Genomic DNA, 8,437 nt, shown 5'->3' with positions numbered 1-8,437 from the left:
GTCAGCTGCGACACTCCCACTCTGGGCCATAGGGACAGGCGTGCCTTCGGAAGGCTGAAGTTAATGGGAATTAAGTATAAAAAGTATAGCTCACCTGCTATTTCACATTCTGATGTTAAAATGACGCTGACAAGCTGTTTGACCTCGGACAAGCCCCTTAAGCTCCTTCTGCTGCCCGGGCTTTGTCCTCCGTGGGACACAGTGTGGATGACCATCGCTTCTGCTCCATCCAGGGGATCTGAGAAGTGAATTAACGGTGGGTGCTTGTGCACACAGGGACACAGGTGCTTGTGTTAGAGAGAGGACAGGAGAGACAGACACAAAGGACAGCAGATTCACATCCCCATCCTCTGTCCAGGGCAGGTGGTCACAGCTAAGTGGATGGAGATTGCAGGTCTGCCTCTGACATGAATGAAGTGCTTAGCCCTGAGCAAGTTAAACTCTGCCCTCATCAGTTTGCTCATCTGCAAGATAGAGGGCAAGAATCGTGCCTACTCTGGGACCTGCATGGTGGCCGAATAATGCCTGGCACAGAGTTCATCAGTTAAGTATTTTTCCCTCCAGGGACATCCAACCAGAATGTTAGCCATTCCTTTGTTTCTGAGTTTTGCTTTTCATTATGAAGAAGACAACCAGAAAAGGAGAGAACACTACTATAAAAGCAAAGTGGTCATCACTGATTGAAAATAAGTTTATAATATAAATGCAAATTCCTTAGAAATCTAATGAAATTATTCTTTTAAAAAGAGTTAAAATTTTGGGGCGCCTGGGTGGCTCAGTGGGTTAAGTGGCTGCCTTCGGCTCAGGTCGTGATCCCGGGGTCCTGGGATGGAGCCCCGCATCGGGGTCCCTGCTCCGCGGGGCGCCTGCTTCTCCCTCTCCCACTCCCCCTGCGTGTGTTCCCTCTCTCACTCCCTGTGAAATAAATAAATAAAGATATGCAACCAAGCCAAGTGCCCATCCACAGACGAATGGATAGAGATGTGGTGTACACACACACACACGGGAATATTACTCAGTCATAAGAAAAGAATGAGATTCTGCCGCTTACGAGCGCGTGGATAAACCTAGAGGGTATCATGCTAAGTGAAAGAAGTCAGAGACAAATACTATATGATTTCATTCATATGGAACCTAGAAAATGAAACAAACAAAACAGGAACAGATTCATAAATACAGAAAACAAACAGGTCGTTGCCAGAGGAGGGTGGATTAGGGAGGTGACGACATATGTGAAGGGGATGAAGAAGTACAAACTTCCAGTTACAAAGTAAAAACGTCACAGGGATGAAAAGTACAGCACAGGAAATATGGTCAGTAAGTGTGTAATCACTTTGTGTGGTGACAGATGGTGACTGCCCTCACGGTGAGCATTTGAGACTGTATATGGTTGTCCAATCGCTATGTTGGACATCTGAAACTAGTATGTCAACTGTACTTCAATTAAAAATTTTTTAAAAAAAATTAAGTTTGAAGGTCTAATGCACAGCATGGTGGTTATAGTTAATAATACTGAGTCATATGCTTGAATGTTGCTAAAAGAGTAGATCTTAAACGTTCTCACCATAAAAAGACCTGGTAGCTATGTGATGGGATGGAGGTGGTAGCTAATACCATGGTGGTAATCATTTTGCAATTTATAAATGTATCAGTCAACACATCCAACACCTTGAAGTGACACAGTGTTATGTAAGTGAAGAGGAGGGAGGCCCCGAAGCCAGAAGGCCCTGATGTGACCGGCGCTGACCAGCCATCACCCTGTCAGGGGCTCCCTCTGGTCCAGCCTCCCGGCTCTCGCCCCCGACCAGGGGCAGACCAGTTTTGGTTGAGTCTGATCTGCCTCTGATCTGGCAGAGGGAGGGGGCCTGACTTGTTCCAGGAGATTCCAGAAGCGGGTGAAGGAGAGTGTTCCAGCTGGGTTCTGAGGCCTGACCAGAGGCACTCCCAGGCGGCACCTGGTATCTGCTGGTTCTAGGGCCACTGGGCTGCAGGGCCAGGAGCCGTTTGCATGCTCTGCCCTGGCCCTGCCCCTCCTCCCACAGGCACGAACGGTCTTCTTCTGTGCGCGGCACGGTGGACACCCAGCCGGACACGTGGCACAGAGTGGGTGCTCTGTAAATACGTAAGCAAGCACGCACTATAGAACGGCTGACGAAAGGCAGTCAACCCAGGACCAGTGAGCCGCACCCATGCCGGGCCTAGAGGGAGCTCCAGGGCCTTCTCTCCGGAGCAGGCCCACCGAGAGCCGTAGTGGGCGAGGCGCGGCCACCGCACACATGTGGGCTAACGAGGGCCTGGATGATAGAGAAAACCAAACACCTTTTTGGGGGAAGGGCGTGGGGCAGATGTGTGTGTGGGAAGGGGTGTGGGCCTGGGAGAGCTGAAGTGGGAGGAAGACTTCGTAGTTTTAAAAATAGACTCGCCAACCCACTAATTATATATCGGGCCTGAAAACGCCGAAGCTGTTCTCCATTTGGAAAAAACCATGAGAAGTAACTCTGCAAACATGCTCTATTTTCTTCTTTCTCCCTTTTGGGGAGGGGGATGTGTTGAGCATGTACATGACAATTATAAAAAAGAATTTTAAGGAAAAACGATGGCCTGCAACCCCGCCATCCTGCAGCCCTCACCCGCCCTTGTTACTCATTCCAATTGCATGTGCATGATTTTTCCGTCTTCGTGAACTTTAAATAGAGGCAATTTTTCAGTCCTTCCCTATATTTTTCTCCTGAACGTTTTTCCATGTGGCCAAATCGGTTTTGTTATTACCAGTTTCGGTGGCTGAAGAAGTGGCCATGCTTGCTTGGGGACTGACTGTCACAGGAACCGAGCGGTGAAGACCTGTGCGTGCACGATGTTCTCCAACACGTCTGTCGGGGCGGGGGGGTGAGTCCCTGGGTGGACAGGGGTGGACGCTCTCAGGACCGGAAGCGAGCTTCAGCACCTCCATGGCTATGGGCTGGTTTGAGCCCCGGGGGCACCAAATTCGGTGCCTCCCTCGGATGCTACAGCATAGCACCCAGAGGCTCCAGCCCTGGGGGCCTTTGCACACAGGCATGCCCCTCACTCCTTGGCGAGAGAAGTGGGAAGGGGCTTTCTGAAGGGCCCTCAGACCAGCAGCAGGTGGACACTCCTGTGAGAGAAGAGTGTCCCTCGGGTTTGCAGAGGATCATACTCCTCCGGGCATGAGCCGTAAGGAGCGAAGGCGTGTGTTCGGTCCAGGGCTGGGCGGTGATCGCAGCCCCCTTTCCTGCCTAGCCTGCGCAGAGCCCAGTGAACCCGTCCAGCCAGCGCCGGGGGTCTTGCAGCGGCGTCCCTCCCTGCTGTCCTTCAGGCCATCTTCAGGCTGCTCTGTTTCAGGTACTGCTGTGTCCCTGTTGGGATGGAACGCCCCCCGCCAGCCATGTTGGGGCCGAAGCTGGATCTGAAAGAGCTGCAGACGGCCCGCGGCATGGCCGATGGAGGAACTATGACAAGCAGCCTGGCAAGGAGACGTGGAGCGGGCAGTGAGTCTGCTTCTCCTGTTCCTCCTGCAACAAGGAATCTGAAATCGGGTGCTCTCTCCCTGCGATTTCAGCAAGGCCCTCACCACTTGGTTTCGCTCTCTCGCGTGAACATGTATTGAAGAGTTTTCCCCTTCCAAACGCTTTTCTCCATGTGCGTTTTCCGGGCCTTTTTGCGTGACAGTTGCGGGTCCCCCTCCGGGCCCAGAAATGCAGAGGAATTTTGACACTTAGCAGGCACTCCTTATCCTGCCTGTTTGGTGTGGAGGTGATGCCCAGTGCCTCTCTCCCCGAATGTGGCTTTCCTCTGTCAATAGGAACTGCTCCCCAAAATACATCTCCCCTCAACACCTCTGCTCCCTTCTTCTAAGATTCCCCAGGAATGAAGCATCAAGGTGAGGCCTGTTTCTCTCTCCCCTAAGGTTTCTGGACACAAGCTCTACCCCTGGGTCTGCCATCAGCCTCCCGTGCCTCTAATCCCGAGCACCCCACCCCACGCATCCCTCTGTGCTGGACAGACCAGGGGCGTCTGGAAACTTCATGACTACCATGTCTGGGCTCCCTTTCGAGGGGTGTGGGCTGCATCCATGCCCTCCTCCATCCGTTCCTGGGGCTCCCACTTGTGTGCCCACGGAAACTAGGGCAGGCGCCCTGGACACCATCACTGGGCTAGACCATCACTGTCTGACCGAATGTCCTGCAACAATGAAGGTGTTCTACATCTGTGCAATCCGACACAGAGCCACGCGAGTGTCTGAAATGTGATCAGTGAATGAGGAATCCAAGCCCTCATTTTATTTAATGGCCTTTCCATAGGAACTTCTGAACCACTTCTACCAGTATCCACAACTTGCTGAGACTTTGATCTGGATTGTGTTGAATTTATAGACCAAGTTGGGCAGAACCGAGGATATGGAGTCATCCTTCAATGAACATGGAATAGCTCTCCGTTTATTTAGATCTTCTTTGATTTAATTAATTTTGTAGTCTTCCCCACAGAGATCTTGTACGTACTTTTATTAGATTTTTACCTAAGCATTTCATTTTTTTTTTTTTTAAGATTTTATTTCTTTATTTGACAGAGAGAGACACAGCAAGAGAGGGAACACAAGCAGGGGGAGTGGGAGAGGGAGAGGCAGGCTTCCTGCCGAGCAGGGAGCCCGATGCGGGGCTCGATCCCAGGACCCTGGGATCATGACCTGAGCCGAAGGCAGATGCTTAACTGACTGAGCCACCCAGGCGCCCCCTAAGCATTTCATGTTTTTGCCAGTGCTAATGTAAAATGGTCTGTTCATTTCAAATTCAAATTTTTTGTTGCTGGTCTTTATTAAGTCAACTGATTTTTGTATATTAACCTTGTGCCCTACAGTCTTGCTGTAATTGCTTATTCATTCCAGGGGTTTTTATGTTGATCCTTCGGAATTTTCCTAAATCAACAATCATGTCATCTGTGAACAAAGATGGTTTTATTTTTTCCTTCCCAATCTGTATACCTTTTCTCTCTCTCTTTTTTTTTTTTTTGGTTTACTACATTAGCTAGGAATTCCAGCACAATGTGGAACAGGAGTGGTTGTAAGACAGGACATCCTTGTCTTGTTTCATCTTGGAGGGAAAACATCTAGTTTCTAACCACTAAATATGATGTTAACTAGGATTTTCGTAGATGTTCCTCATGTAGTTGTAAAGGTTTCTCCAAATTCCCAGCCTCCTGAGTTTTTTTCTTTTATCATGAATGGGTATTGAATTTGGCTAATGCTTGTCCTGCATCTATTGAAATGATCCTATTTTCTTCATTAGCCTGTGGATGTGATCACATTGATATTCAGATGTTGTCAGCCCCTTACTTAAAATAAATCCCATTTGGTTGTGGGTGTAATTCTTTATACACATTGTTGGATTCAATTTGCCAATAATTTGTGGAGGATTTTTGCAAATATGTTCATAAGAGATGTTAGTCTGTAGTTCTCTTGTAATATCTTTGTCTGGCTTTGGTTATTAGGGGAATGCTGGCCTCATAGAACAAGTTAGGAAATACTCTGTTTCCATTTTCTGGAGGAGATTGCAGAGAATTGATAATTTGTTCCTTAAGTATTTGGTAGAATTGACCAGTCTGGGCCTGGTGTTCTCCTTTTTGTAAACTAATTGTGGATTAAGTTTCTTTTGATTCAGGCCTGTTAAGATTATCTTTCTCCTTGTGGGCATTTTGGTAGATTGTGCCTTTCAAGGAATTGGGCTATATCATCTAAGTTATCACATTTGTGAGGAAAGAGAGTCATTCATAATATTCCCTTACTCTCTCAATACCCGCGGGATACGTAGTGGCCTCTCTTTTCTCAGAGAGCCATTGCTTGACGTTAACAGACGTCCGTGGCCTTCTGGGAGGCTACCCTCTACAGAGGTTTCCAGATGTTGCTGAGAAATCCATCTCATGTCTGCATTCCTGACTTTCCATTCTGCTGACTCTCTGAATTACTCTTGATGCTGTGTGTTAATAAAAGAGGAAAAACAAGGCCAGGAAGCCAGCCTTTTAAAAGATACAACAGACTACAGGAGTCCTTTCCTAAATTTCCAAGAGTATTTAGATGTTCTAGACAACCTATGAAAAAAGGGGATGTCTAGCCATTATCACTTTAGCATAAGCCATCTTCACATGAGGAAAAATCAGGTCTTCTGAGGCTTGAGCTTAAAGCAAAGGAATAATTTCAAGATTGCACTGCACAGTACAGAAGTTAGCATTCCAGGAAAACTAGGGGAAAGGACACTCTGCAAGGCCTGAGTATAGAAATCCCAAACAAATTAGATATGAAGACCGAACTACAAGACAATTTGTGATTTATGGCTTTAATATTTAGGTGTGAAGTGAAGCCGGAATACTTTGTGTGGATTTTTTGTGACAATTTTATAAAAAAAAAGGTAAATTACAAATTGAATGCTGGGGCTGATTCAACAGCACATTTCATACATAACCCTCAATTCCTTTTTTTTTTTTTTGAAGATTTTATTTGACAGAGAGAGAGAGAGACAGCGAGAGAGGGAACACAAGCAGGGTGAGTGGGAGAGGGAGAAGCAGGCTTCCCGCAGAGCAGGGAGCCCGATGCGGGGCTCGATCCCAGGATCCCGGGATCATGACCTGAGCTGAAGGCAGACGCTTAACGACTGAGCCACCCAGGCGCCCCTATAACCCTCAATTTCAAAATGTGCTCATCAAAACGGCTTCATAAATAATGTTTGGAACTTGGGTACAGAAAATTGGATTAGTCACAATCTGCTTCATGACACTTTCAGCATTGGTTCACACACGGTCTGCCTTTAGTTATGTCCAGGGTAAGCATCCTGAACGGACTTACTCTCTGGGTGCCTGGGTGGCTCCGTTGGTTAAGCATCCAATGCTTGATTTGGGCTCAGGTCTTGATCTCAGGGTCGTGGGTTCAAGCCCCACACTGGGCTCCACACTGGGCATGGAGTCTACTTCGAATAAACAAAACTGAACTGACTCTCAAGAGCTGGGGGCCTTGACCACATGGAACACATCCCTTGCCTCCTCCCTTCTAAGCATACCATCCTTAGTTTTCTCTTCATCACTACCTGCTTTCTCTTCATCTAAATCACATGTATAGGACTCGCAAATAATTATATCTTACTAAAATTTTTATAGGTGAGCATGTTGTGTATTTTGATTTTTTTGCTCACTATACCTCTAAGGCTTACTGTGCCTTCTGTGTTGCTGTGTCACTCAGGATCACTAGCCTTGATTACTGTACGATATCCTATTATAAGATTATATCGTATTTTATTCATCCATTCTTCAATGGGTTGTTTCTAAATTTTTGCTTTCTGTAAACACTAGGAAAATTTTTGTTCATGTCTCCTGTTATCTATGTGCAAGTTTTTCTTGGGTATACATTTAGGCCTGGAATTTCTGGATTACAGGATGTGTGAAAGTCCAACTTTAAAAGGTAATACCAGGGGCGCACAGCTGGTTCAGTGAGAAGAGCAAGTGACTCTATCGGGGTTGTGAGTTTCAGCCCCATGTTGGACACAGAGATTACTTAAAAACTTCAAAAAAATTAAAAAGTAAAAGGTAACACCAAATCTTCTAAAGGACTGAACCACTTTTGACTAATACCAGCAGCTTATCAGAAGTTATGCGGGATCCCTCCAACATGATATACTGCCAGACTTTTAAATTTTGCCAGTTGAGTGGGTATAAAATGGTATCTCACTGTGGTATTGATTTGCATTGTAATTTCTCCCAATTTGTAACTCATCTTTTTCTTTGAAGATACTTTAAAAAATGTTAGTGCATAAAATACCTCATTTTCCTTTCTTTTTAAAATTGAAATAGCTGATGCACAATGTTATATTAGTTTCAGGTGGACATTGTAGTGATTTGACATTTATACACATTCAGAACGCTCACCACGATTAAGTACAGTCGCCATCTGCCATGAGAGTTATCACGATGGTATTACCATGTTCCTCTTTGTCCCCATCCCCAACTTTACCCACCTCCCCTCTCCGGCAACCACCAGCTTGCTATCTGTGGTTAACGTCTGTTTCTCTTCTGTTTGTTCATTGTTTTGATCCCACATAGGACTGAGATCCTATGGTATCTGTCTTTCACTTATTTCACTGAGCAAAATCACCTCTAGGTACATCCATGGTGTTGCAAATGGCAAGATCTCATTCTTTTTCCTTATGACTAATACTCCATCGTGTGCATACACACACCACATCTTCCTTATCTGTCCGTCCACTGATGGACACTTTACGTTGCTTCTGTATCTTGGCTATTGTAGGTAATGTGACAATATATAACAACGCTTTTATCTGAGTTAGCTTCCGTTTTCCTTAATACTCCAAAGTATAATTGTTGAATCGTATGGTATTTTCAATTGAGGACCCTCCATACTGTTTTCCACAGTGGCTGCAGT

Source organism: Eumetopias jubatus, unplaced genomic scaffold (assembly GCF_037043125.1).
Source record: "Eumetopias jubatus isolate StellerSeaLion01/CBP00866 unplaced genomic scaffold, mEumJub1_p1.0 scaffold_7, whole genome shotgun sequence".
NCBI classification, from domain to species: domain Eukaryota; kingdom Metazoa; phylum Chordata; class Mammalia; order Carnivora; family Otariidae; genus Eumetopias; species Eumetopias jubatus.
The sequence above is the reverse complement of the archived record's forward strand: the minus strand, read 5'-3'. Positions refer to the sequence as shown.